Source organism: Tursiops truncatus, chromosome 17, assembly GCF_011762595.2.
Source record: "Tursiops truncatus isolate mTurTru1 chromosome 17, mTurTru1.mat.Y, whole genome shotgun sequence".
Lineage (NCBI taxonomy): Eukaryota > Metazoa > Chordata > Mammalia > Artiodactyla > Delphinidae > Tursiops > Tursiops truncatus.
Genome location: NC_047050.1, coordinates 32,528,573 through 32,542,036, shown reverse-complemented (window position 1 = coordinate 32,542,036; position 13,464 = coordinate 32,528,573). Strand labels below are relative to the sequence as shown.

The 13,464-nt window shown below is 38.5% G+C and overlaps 1 pseudogene; it reads left to right on the top strand.

Annotated features, from left to right (window-relative positions):
• Nucleotides 1-2,205: 2,205 nt before the first annotated feature.
• Nucleotides 2,206-13,146, top strand: LOC117308643 (ferritin light chain pseudogene; annotated as a pseudogene).
• The last annotated feature ends 318 nt before the right edge of the window (nucleotides 13,147-13,464 follow it).

The following is a 13,464-nucleotide window of genomic DNA, read 5'->3' as shown; positions in this document are numbered from 1 at the left end:
AGGTTCCAGACATCAGTCATGGAGTAGAGACAAGCCATCTCCTCTGTGTACTGTTTGAATTGCTGACCCACAGAATCTGGGCACATATTAAAATTTTTGTTTATTTCACCACTAAGCTTGGACTTCTTTATTATGTAGCAATAGATAACTATAGCACTGTGTCTGTACACAGGATATCTACATTTCACAGAGCACAGATTTTTAGATGTGAATGTTGACTGCTCACTTTCTAAGAAGAACGTATACACACACATAGGTACAAAATGTTTATGTATATGTAAATATTAGACCTATATAAACTAATCTGTATTATCCATAAAATGAGGGGGCCTTGATAATGGCTAACATTATTTTTCGGTATTTATTGTGTTCCAAGAACTGATAAATTCTTGCATTGTATGAATTTTCTCTTTCACCCTCATAGCAACTCCCTGAGAGAAGTAATGGTATCTCTATTTTATAGATGAGAAAACTGAGGCAAAAACAGATAACATGCTCAAGAGTACTCAACAAGTAAATTTTAGAGTCAAGATTTGAACCCAGGTTCTCAAGTTTTAGATCCCTTACTCATACTCACCAAGCTATATACTGAGGAAGGGGATGAAAGGTGATGCCATTACCTCATGCTCAAGAAGTTAGACAGAAACTTAGCAGGTGTGGTAGAAAGAAGACAGGACTTGGAGTCGTAAGTCCAGAGCCTGAGTTATGAGATGAATTCTCCTCTCATCTAGATATAGGTTTGTTTTTAGAAAATGAAGAAGATCACTGCATATTTTGATTGTTAATTTCTGTACTTAATGATTACCAAAGAATGGAATTTTACCAGGGAGCTATTTTGCAATGACATAAATTATTGATTCAAACTCAAACCTTTATTATATATTATTGATTCAAAATGAAATCTTTATTAAGTCTCCCTTGCATCAGAAGTTTTTCCCACTCTTCATTTCTTTGAAACCCTTTCCTGTCTACTCTTGGCCAAAGCTTGAAGCCTAATTTAACACTTGGAAATAAAATAATGAAATAGTCATAACACAGCAATTCCAATGCCTACTGAAATGGAAGCTCTAAATAATTTTTCAGATAATTTAGGAAATTAAAAATATTTACATCATAGATGCAAAGACAGAAGTTACTTGTGTAATAAATGGTGAGACATAAAGTTTCTGGTCAAGTAGATTTGTTTAAATATGATCACTAATCTGAGTTCTACCCCTGTGCTAAAACCCAGTGACAGGTTGCATACAGCTTCTAAAGGGATAGTTCAGTGCATTGGGTCAAATTCATGCCATAAAATGTGGTATTAGTAGTAGTACTAGAAGACAGAGTGACTGTCTTCTTTGGGACATAGATGAAGACCCCAAGATAGACAATATCAAGGACAAATTATGTAGAATAAGATATTATCTCAGTCCTTGGAACATGTCATGCAGGATAGAACAAGAAGTAGATTTATTATCAAGTACATGAAGCCAGAGACAGTAAGCAATGAGTGGTAGTTGGTTAAAATAGACAGGTTTTAGAAGCAGAGGCATGGATGTAGAAAACAAACTTAGGGTTACCAGGGGATTGTGGCAGGGAGGCTAAATTGGGAGATTGGGACTGAAATATACACACTACTATACATAAAATAGATAACTAATAAGAACCTGCTCTTCTTATTAGCCCAGGGAACTCCATTCAGTACTCTGTAATGGGCTATTTGGAAAAGACTCCAAAAAAAAAAATAAAAGTGGGGCTTCCCTGGTGGCACAGTGGTTGAGAGTCGGCCTGCTGATGCAGGGGACACGGGTTCGTGCCCCGGTCCGTGAAGATCCCACATGCCGCGGAGCGGCTAGGCCCGTGAGCCATGGCTGCTGAGCCTGCGCGTCTGGAGCCTGTGCTCCACAACGGGAAAAGCCACAACAGTGAGAGGCCCGCGTACTGAAAAAAGAAAAAAAAAAAGTGTATATATGTACATGTATAACTGATTCACTTTGCTGTACACCTGAAACTAACACAACACTGTAAATCAACTATACTCCAATAAAAATTTTTTAAAAAATAGGTTTTAAGAACCATAGTCAGGGAGCAGTGTGGATTGGAAAGACCTGGCAAGAAAAATTTCTGCATCCTCAGACAATGCTCCCCAAGCTGGCTATTGCAAGGGTGAGCATTTAAGAGATATTTGACCTAAGGAGGACATGAGATTAACAATCTATCCCAATGTGCATGAATTATTCTCCTCGGTGCTATCAGAAATCAGATGGCATCCTAGAGCAGGGGTCAGCAGATCTTTTTTGTAAAGGGTCAGATAGTAAATATTTTGGATTTTCTGTACCATACGTCTCCATTGCAACTGCCCATCTGCTGCTGCAGCACAGAAACAGCCATGCACAATACGTTAATGAATGGATGCGGCTGTGTTCAAGCAAAACGTTATGTACAAAACCAGGAGTCAAGCGAGATCTGATCAGTGGGCCAGAGTGTGCGGACGCCAGTTCTGGGTCAGTGTTCACAGCTGAATGAGTCATGAGGCCTTAAGTTCCAGTTCTCATTGTACTACTTTCTACCTGGGTGAACTTGGGTTCGTCCTTTTATTTATATGGGCCACTGTATTAGTCAAGGTTCTCCAGAAAAACAGAACCAACAGCATGTGTATACAATGTGCCCATATATACTGACAGATATAGATCTAGATATTGATATTGATACCTAGATCTATATCCATATCTATATAAAGATAGAGAAAGAGAGAGAGATTTTAAACAATTGGTTCACACAATAATAGAGGCTTGGTAAATTCAAAATCTGCAGGTTAGGCTGTCTAGAGACTCTCGGAAGAGTTGCAGTTCAATTTCTGTAAGTCTTCTGGCAGAATTCCTTTTTGCGACAGGGAGGTCAGTCTTTATTAAGAGCTTCACCTGATTGGATGAGGCCCATGCATATTATGGAGGATAATCTGCTTTACTCAAAGTCCACCACAAATTTAATTATGAATTTCATCCAAAAACACCATCACAGGGACTACCCTGCTGGCACAGTGGTTAAGAATCCGCCTGCCAATGCAGGGGACACGGGTTTGAGCCCTGGTCTGGGAAGATCTCACATGCCGTGGAGCAACTAAGCCCATGCACCACAGCTACTGAGCCCGTGCACCTAGCGCCCATGCTCTGCAACAAGAGAAGCCACCGCAATGAGAAGCCCGCACACCACAACAAAGAGTAGCCCTCGCTTGCTGCAAATAGAGAAAGCCCACGTGCAGCAACGAAGACCCAATGCAGCCAAAAATATAAATAAATAAAACATAAAAATTTTAAAAAACACAAAAACACCATCACAGAAATATCCAGAATAATATTTGACCAAATAACTGGGCATGGTGGCCCAGACAAATTGACATGGAAAATTCACCACCTAAGCCATAGTTTTGTCACCTGTTACTGAGAAATATGACTTATCTGAACTATTTTGATACCTAGAAGATACCTTCTAGAGGTAACACCCTCAGTATTTTACATGGTAGGCAATAGAGGGAATGAGCCCATTTGCCCAGTCATATGACACCTAAAGGATAAAATTCTGTCTTCTCTCTCCAACCCACAAGGATGAATGCCAAAAATACATCACTTATATCTGCTTTAGCTAACATAGGATAGGTCTGGAACAGACCTATGCTCCCAGTAAGTCTCATGAAATGCTGTTTCATTAAGGAGAGACTTTACTTGCTAAGATTAGAAGCAAAAGAGGGTGGTGGATGAAAAACTGCCCCAGGATATAAGCTCATGCAAAGAAGCAGGAGAGAGAATGGGTATCCGAAGATGTGCGCTCTGAGCCAACACTAATTCCACAGCATCAGGTTATAATTCAGGCAGCCCAACCGCTGGGGGTTTTTTCCCCTTCTTCTTTTCCCCCAAAGAGGGACAAGCATACTGACAAAGGAAGAGCATCAGTCACCACAGATAAATTGCTTTTTAGAGGTGATCTCGCAAATGATTTGGCTCAGTGTAGACTATGATTTGGCTCCCCAAACCATAAGCTAGAGCATTTCATTCCAGGTCCCTCCTCAAATATCCATGATAGGCAAAACTCTGGCATCAAGTAGGTCTTGAAATCTCCCCAGGTGATTATAATATGCAACCAGGGCTGAGAATCTGGAGATGTAGAGCAAATTTAAATTGAACTTTAGTTACAGTAAAACAAGCTCTGACTCTACTGGCTGGAGCTAGACAAGGGATATGGATTTAGTGGGATGAGAAGATAAAGGACACCAGGGAGTAAATCAAATGCTTTACACCTGTGCTTAGCTAAATGTTACTCAGATAATTCAGACAATCTTACAGCACCTGAACCCTGAAATTCCTTAGTTCTGTTTAAAAAAAAGTAACTCTTCAAGTAACTGAACTCTGAGAATCATGCCAATCATAAAGAAAAAGAAGAAACCTTATTTTTTGAATTAGTTGATTTCATATATACTGTTTCACTTTCATGATATTAACTAGTTATCTTTCTTTCCATTTTATGTTTGAGGAAAGTAAGGCTTTAAAGTCTCAGTAATTTTCTCAAGGTCACTTGTTAAGGGTGTGGTAGGCAGCATAATGGCTCCTAAAAATGCCCTCACCCTAATCCCTAGAACCCAATAATATGTTACCTTACATGGTAAAGAGGACTTTGCAGATATGACTGAAGTTATAGGCCTTGAGATAGAAAGATTATCCTGGATTACCTCACGGAACAAATCTAATTGCATGAGTCCTTAAAAGCAGAAAACCATTCCCAACTGTAGAAAGAGAAAGAGAGAGATGTCCTAATAGAAGCAGAATCAGAGAGATGCAACATTTTGGGTTTTGTAGGTGGAGAAAGGGGACTCTGAGTCAAGGACTACAAGTGACCACTGGAAGCGGATAAAGTCCAGGGAACAGAAACACCCCTAAGAGCCTCCAGAAAAGAATGTAGCTCTGCCAACACTTTTTTTTCTTTTTTAACCATCTTTATTGGAGTATAATTGCTTTACAATGGCGTGTTAGTTTCTGCTTCATAACAAAGTGAATCAGCTATACATATACATATATCCCCATATCTCCTCCCTCTTGCATCTCCCTCCCACCCTCCCTTGCCTATCCCACACATCTAGGTGGACACAAAGCACAGAGCTGATCTCCCTGTGCTTTGTGGCTGCTTCCCACTAGCTAGCTCTTTTACATTTGGTAGTGTATATATGTCCATGCCACTCTCTCACTTCATCCCAGATTACCCTTCCCCGTCCCTGTGTCCTCAAGTTCACTCTCTATGGCTGCGTCTTTATTCCTGCCCTGCCCCGAGGTTCTTCATAACCATTTTTTCTTGTTTTTTTAGATTCCATATATATGTGTTAGCATATGGTATTTGTTTTTCTCTTTCTGACTTACTTCACTCTGTATGACAGTCTCTAGGTCAATCCACCTCACTACAAATAACTCAATTTCATTTCTTTTTATGGCTGAGTAATATTCCATTGTATATATGTGCCACATCTTTATCCATTCATCTGTCGATCCTGCCAACACTTTTACTCAATTGAGACCAATGTCAGACTTGTAAGGTAATAAATTTACGTTGTTTTGAGTCACTAAATTTGGGATAATTTGTATGAAAGCAATAAAAAAAATACAGAGGTCCTACAAGAGCCAGGCTATATATTTATACTTAAGTATTTCTGAAATGAATTTAACCTTGTGATTGACAGCAGCAGCAGCAGCAGCTTCCAAGGGATCCCACCACACACCTGAGGCAAAAGGAGCCTAATACAAAGCAGCGACAGCAGCAGGTCACTGCCCCACACTTGGGGTAGAGGGGGACTTGATCTACTGTAGCAGCAGCATAGCCTGAATGGGAACCCATCCTCTTGTGGCACTAGTCCCATCAACATTAGTCTAATCTGCTAGCATCTGCTGTGCCAGCAGGCCCAACATATACAAACCCTCCAACTCAGTAGTATTAAGTGAGCCAGGCTCAGTGTTTCCTGAAACTCATATCCAGCTGCACTGGAAATCCAAGATATCACCTACTGTTACGAAAACATAAACAATAACAGAAGACTGGGAACTTCAGAAAGAAAACGGGAACAATGGAATGGGTGAAAACAAATGGGGTAAATATAAGAGACTATCATTAGCCTCATGAGTTTCTTAAATTCTATATGATGGTCAAAGCAAAAATGATGACACCATCTGATGGGGTTCTCAATGTAGAGAAAGGAAATACTACAGAAAATCATACTTTAAAACTGGGGAATATTAAGAGACCTAAATGGAAGTAAAATTTTGAAACTTCACTTGAAGTAATGAAACACTGATTCCAGTAGGCTATGATAAGTTACATATGTATACTGTAATGCCAAAAGCAACCACTAATCAAACTATACAAACAGTATACACAAATGATTATAAATGAATTAAATTAAAATGGACTTATTAGAAAAGGTTTAAGTAACCCACAAGAAGGAAAAATAAGGGAAACACAGGATTGAGAAACTAAGGTAAAAGACGAAACAAAAAATAACATGGTAGACCAAATCTTTGACATGGCAATAATTACATTAACGGTAAATGATCTAAATAACCAAGTCAAAGACAGAGATTGGAAGAGCAGATTAAAAAATCGCAAGCATGATCCAACTATATACTGTCTATAAGAAGCTTACTTTAAACATCATGATATAGGTAGTTCAAAGTAAAAGGATGAAAATGATATACCATGTGAACATTAATCAGAAAAAGCAGGAATGGCTATATTAATATCAGATAAAGTAGACTTCAGAGCAAAGGAAATTATTAGGGGCAAAGAGGGTCATTACATAAAGATAACAGGAATAATCCACCTAGATGACCTAGTGATACTAAATGTGTGTGCACCAAACAACAGAACTTCAAAATGCATGAAGCAAACACTGAAAAAGGTAAAAGGAGAAAGTTTTAAATCCACAATTATTATTTGAGACTTCAACACAGCAATTTATACAACTACCAGAGAGAAAAATCAGCAAGGATATGGAAGAACTGAAAACATCATCAATCAACAGGATATAACTGACATTTAAAGAACACACTCAGTAAGAGCAGAATACATATTCAAGTGTCCATGGAACATTCACTCATATACCATATACTGGTGATAAAAAACCATTAGCAGATTTAAAAGAATTAAAATCATAGAGAGTATGTTCTCTAGCCATAATGGAATCAGACTAGAAATCAATAAGAGAAAGACAACAGGAAAATCTTCAATCACATGAAAACTAAACATCACAATTCCAAATAACTCATGGGTAAAAAAGACAGCATCAAGGAAAAAATTTTTAAATGCATAGAATAAAAGAAAATGGAGATATAACAGATCAAAGTTTGTGGAATGAAGTGAAAGCAATGCTGAAACGGAAGTTTATAGCACTAAATTGGGAAAGAAAATATTTCAAAGCAATAATCTAATTTTCTATATTAAAATAGTAAAAAAGGAAGAGGAAAAAACACTAAACAAGCAGAAAGAAGGAAATAATAAAGATGAAACAGAAATCCATGAAACTGAAAACAGGAAAATAGGGGGGAAAATCAATGAAACAAAAGGCTGGTTCTTTGAAATAAGCAATCTAACCAATAAAGATCTAGAAAGACTGATAAAGATTAAACAGAGAGATGGCACAAATCACAGATATCAGAAATGCAACCAGGGATACCATGACATATCCTGCAGGTTAATGAGGGACAAGTTACTATGAACAAGTCTACACTATAAATTCAAAAATGTAGATGAAATGGGCCAATGTTTCTACACCCAAAACTACCAAAACTCAGCCAAGATGAAATAGATAATCTCAATTTTCCTGTAACCATTAGAAACACTGGTTTTTCATTTAAAAACTCCCAAAAGAAATGTTCAGGCTTAGATGTTTCACTTTTACCCAAGACTTAAAGAATTAACACCAATTTTACATGATTTGATAAGAAATAGAAGTAGAGGGAACAGTTTCTAATTAATTTTATGAAGCCAGTATTACCTTGATACCAAAACCAGACAGGGATAGTATAGAAAGAAGAAACCTACAGACCAATATTTTTTATGAAATTGGCTGAAAAACCCTCAGCCAAATATTAGCAAATTAAATCCAGAAATATATGAAAAGAATAATATACCATGACCAAGTGGGATTTATTCCAGTTATGCAAAGTTGGTTAAATATTTGAAAATTAAACAGTGTAATCCACCATATCCAATAGATTAAGGGGGAAAGGTCATGTGATCCTATCCATTAATGCAGAGAAAGCATTTGACAAAATCCAATCCCATTCATGATTTTTAAAAAAGAAGAAAAAAAACTCCAAGCAAACTAGGAATAGAAAAGGAGCATACTGAAACTCATAAAGATGATCTACAAACAACCTATACCGACATGATATTTAACTGTGAAAGACTGGATGCTTTCTCTGTAAGATCAGAAACAAGGCACCGATATCTGCTCTCACCACTTTTATTAAATATATCACTGGAGGTTCTAGTAAGAAAATAAAGCAAAAATAAATAAATACATAAATTTAAAAGTTAAATTTTTAAAAAGTTTATTTAAAAGATAAAAGGACTATTCCTACTACGTTGCATAGGAAGGAACATATCCTACTGAATGTTGAATAGTAATATATCCTATTATACTGAATAAGGAAAAGTAAAACTGTCTGTATCTGAAGATGAGATGATAATCTAAATGGAGAAAATACCAAGGAATCCACAAAAAGCTTGAGAAATAATATTAGTTTGTAAATGATTTAGAGTACAAGATCACCACAATTTTATCAAATTATATATTAATAACAAATGTGTAGAAGCTTAAATAAAAATATGTGATGCCATTTACAACTGACCTAAATAAATACTTAAATATAAGCCCAATAAGACATTTATAGGACCTCTAGACTGAAAATTACAAAATGCTGATGAAGAAAAATTTTTAAGTCTCAAACAAATAGGGAGACATACCTTGTTCATGGATTAGAAAACACAACATGATAAAGATGTCAATCCTCCCCAAGTTAAGAGGCTTAACACAATTACTCTTAAAATGCCCTCAAGGTTTTTGTGGATATAGACAAGCTTATTCTAAGATTTATATGGTAAGAAGAGGCTGAAGAATAGCTAAAACAACTTGTAAAGGAAGATGAAAATGGGAGGAATTAATCTACCCAATTTCAAGAGTTTGCAGTAATGATGGAGGGTAGATACATAGATCAATGGAATGGAATAGAGAACCCAGAAATAGACTGACATCAATACATATAACTTGTTTTTGACAGCAGTGCAAAAGCTATCAAGGAAGAATAGACTTTTCAAAAAATGGTACTGAAACAGTTGGACATCCCTTGACAAAAACAAACAAACAAAAAATGAACCTTAACCTCCACACCTTACACAAAAATTAAATCAAAGTGGATCATAATCTTAAATGTAAAAGCAGGACATTTTTAGAAAAACAATAGGAGAAAATGTTTGGCATCTAGAACTAGGGGAATAATTCTTAGACTTGACACCAAAAGTATGATCAATAAAGGCAAAAACTGATAAATTGGATCTCATCAAAATGAGTTAAAAATGCTTCATAGAAGATCCTTTTAAGTGGATGAAAACTCAAATTACACAGTAGGAAAACATATTTGAAAATCCCATATGAGACAAATGACTTGTATCTATAATATACAAAGAACTCTCCAAACAACTTAAAAAAATCCAACTAGAAAATAGGCAGAAGACAGGAACAGACATTTCATGGAAGAGAATATACACACGGCAAAGGAGCACATGAAAAGATGCTCAGCATCATTAGCCATTAGGGAAATGCCAATTAAGACCATAATGAGATGTCAGAGAGTAACTAAAATTAAAGTATAGTGACAACATCAAATGCTGGCGAGTACATAGAAAAATTATATCACATCACTGGTGGGAAAATAAAATGGTTTAGCCACTCTGATCAACAGCTTGACAGTCTCTTTTAATCCTAAAAGTAGATTCACCCTACAACGCAGTAATTGTACTCTTGAGCATTTATCCAAAAGAAACAAAAACTTAATTAAGTTCCCACAGAAACTTACACATAAATGTTCATAGCAGTTTTATTTATAATAGCCCAAAACTGGCAACTACCCAAATGTCTTGCAGTGGATGAATGTTGAAACAAATTGTGATAAAATCTTATGATAGAATACTACCGAGCACAGAAAGGAACAAATTATTAATATACGCAAAAATTGAAATGAACTTCAAGGGAATGATGCCGAGGGAAAAATTTTGAAAAGCCGATCTCCGAAGATTAAGTAATTCATGATTATGTTTACATATTATTCTTAAAATAACAAAACTGTGGAGATGGAGAACAGAGTAGAAGTTGCCAAGGGTTAGAGTGGGGGTAGAAGGTACAGCGGGGGAACTCTGTGAGGTTTTTGTGGTTCCAGTACAAATAATACAGCAATCTTGGTTTTAATCCCTAAAGATTTCTAAAAGCAATTCCTAATAAGAGGTGTCCAGATATTTAGCAATGGCAGATTAGAGGTATAGCTCCCCAACATAACAACTTCAAAAGAGAACATACTAATTCAATGTATATGTTAATTTCAAAAAAAGCCTGTCACAATACTTAAATGGTATATATCTTAACTATATTATTCTAAGTATCCAGCTATACCAGATGGACTAGCAGATTTTCTGTACATTCAACCTTATTTAAGACAGTAAATCTTATAATAAGACAGTTAGAAAAAGAAAAAAAAAACAAACCTCAACTACAGTTGGATATTCTCATAGGAAGATGAGGTGAAAATATGCAGCAGCGGTTCAAAAGCTTAAGCAGTGGCACCTAATTTGGTTGTGCATTAGAATCATCTGAAGCACCTTTTAAAAACCCTCACACTGACGGTTGGTCATCGTAGACCAATAAATCATTTTAAATCTCCTCAGACGATGCCAATGTCTAGCCAGAACTGAGAACCAGCGGACTAAGCAGAAGGGGATGTTTCTACAAAGATCTCTTAACAATAAGTCCTTTCACCCAATCAGATTTACCTCCCCGCAAAGGGCTAAAGAATGCTAGTGTTGTCCATACTTGCTTAGCTTTAATTAGCACTTGTGACTTGCCCAAAACCTAGATCATGTTTCCCCTAAATTTCATGTTATTCCCTATGTTTTTCAAACCCAGGGCTAAGGGGTTTGCCAGGATGAGATTTTAAGTGCTCACACAGGGCAAGTCCCTGGCAAACCAGGACAGCGGTCCCTCTACATTGAAATGTAAAGCATCCTAAATAACCCTGACACTGCTCCCAGATCCTAGTCTGTGCCAACCAGTGGAGAAAAGGCATTCTCCATTACCACCACGGCAAATGCTGCTGTACTTGCCTTGGCTGGTCCCTATCTTTTCCAGGCACCACTCCCCTTCACCTGCTGGTGACGCTTTGGCCAGCTGACAATGCAGATATTTTCAAACTTTAAGGTGAATAAAAAATCATCTGGAGGGCCTGTTATAAACAGAGATCACTGAGCCCCACCAGAGTTGCTGATTGCCATAGGGCTGGGACAGGGCCCTAAAACTTGAATATCTGACCCATTATCAGGGGACGCTGGTAAAACTGGTCAGGTTGTTACCGAATGCAGGTTCGTGTGTCTGAAGCACAGTGAGGCCAAACAAACCTAAAGGTTGGAGTCTGGAGCAGAGAAAGGTTTATTGCAGGATCGAGCAAGGGAGAGGGTGGCCCGAGTTCCAAAACACCCTGAAATCTCCAAAGGATTTCAGCAAAGCATGTTTAAAGGCCAGGTGAGGGAGGGACGTCCCAGGGAATGTGATCAGCTCGTGCACAATCCTCTGATTGGTTGATGTGGAGGCCACAGGGCAGGTAACATTATCCATCCTTAGGTGCCAGAAGGTCTGGGGGCTACGCGCTCATGATCATCAAGGAGTTAATTTCTTCCATTGGGTGGTGGTTTTTAGCATCTGAAAACTCAAGAAATATGCCTGAGATACTATTTCTGAGTACTTCAGAGAGAACTACAGCAGAGGATATGGGGGATGGGTCTGTCCTAGGAAGGCCCCATAGGGTACTGCTTGGTTACAAGGTGACCATACTTTGAGAACCACTGCTCTAGTGGCTTGGAATGTTCAGAAAGTAATGGAAGAATCCCTTCCCAGGTCTAGATTCTAGTATCGCCAGCTAATTTTGGTGGGGGAAGGGTAAGTTTTGTCCTTGCTTGGACTTCTGGTTCATTTATATCAAAGCCTATTTGAGGCAGTGGCGCTCGGCAGTCCTGCAGTTCTGTCTTTTGCTTCAACAGTGTTTGGAATGAACAGACCCAGGGACGCTCCTTGCTCCAGCCCCCGACCACCCTCCAACCTTTCTTCCTGTCGCAACCTTTGGAATCAGCCACTCAGCTATCCTCAGCCTCCAGGACAGGCCAACACCGTTTTTTTGAGCTTAGCTCCTTATCACTGATCAACCACGAGTTCCCAGGTGCGTCAGAATTATTCCATCGAGGTGGAGGCCGCCGTCCACCGCCTGTTCAACATGCATCTGGGGACACTTACCTCTCTCTGAGCTTCTATTTCGACAGCAACGATGGGACTCTGGAACAGTGTGGGCCACATTTTTCGCCAACTGGCTGAGGAGAAGTGTGAGGGCGCGCAGCGTCTCTTGAAAATGCAAAACCAGTGCTGTGGCCGCGCCCTCTTCCAGGATGCGCGGAAGCCTTCTCAAGATGAGTGGGGTAAAAACCCAGGACGCTGTGGAAGCCGCCATTCTTAGGGAGAAGAGCCCGCACCAGGCACTATCACATCTGCGCGCCCTGGCTTCCGCCCGCTGCAGACTCCCACCTCTGTGACTTCCTGAGAGTCCGCTTCCTGGAGGAGCAGGTGAAACTCATCAAGAAGATGGGCGACCACCTGACCAACTCCGCAGGCTGGCTGGTCCGCAGGCTGTGCTGGGCGAGTATCTCTTTGAAAGGCTCACCGTCGAGCACAAACAGGAGTCTCTGAGTCCAGCGTCCTCTGAGGAGCCCCTCTGGCATCAGAGCTTCTGCCTGAAGCCCTGCTCTGCAGCTACTAGGCAGCTCTGTAACCGCCCTGGAGCCCTCTCCCAAGCCTTGACCAAATGGAAACAATAAACGTTTTTGCAGAAGGAAAAAAAAAGCCTATTTGAAACACAAACAGATAAGAGAAAAAAAGAAATATATATATATGTATATATATATATATTCATGTTTTTCTTTTTTTTTAAAAATTATTTTACTGAAGTATAGTTGATATACATGTTGTGTTAGTTTATGCTGTACAAAAAAGTTATTCAGTTATGCTATATATAATTTTCATATTCTTTTCCATTATGGTTCATTACAGGACATTGACTATAGTTCCCTGTACTATAAGTAGTAGGACTTGTTGTTATCATCATATATATAATAGGTTACCTTGCTAATCCCAAA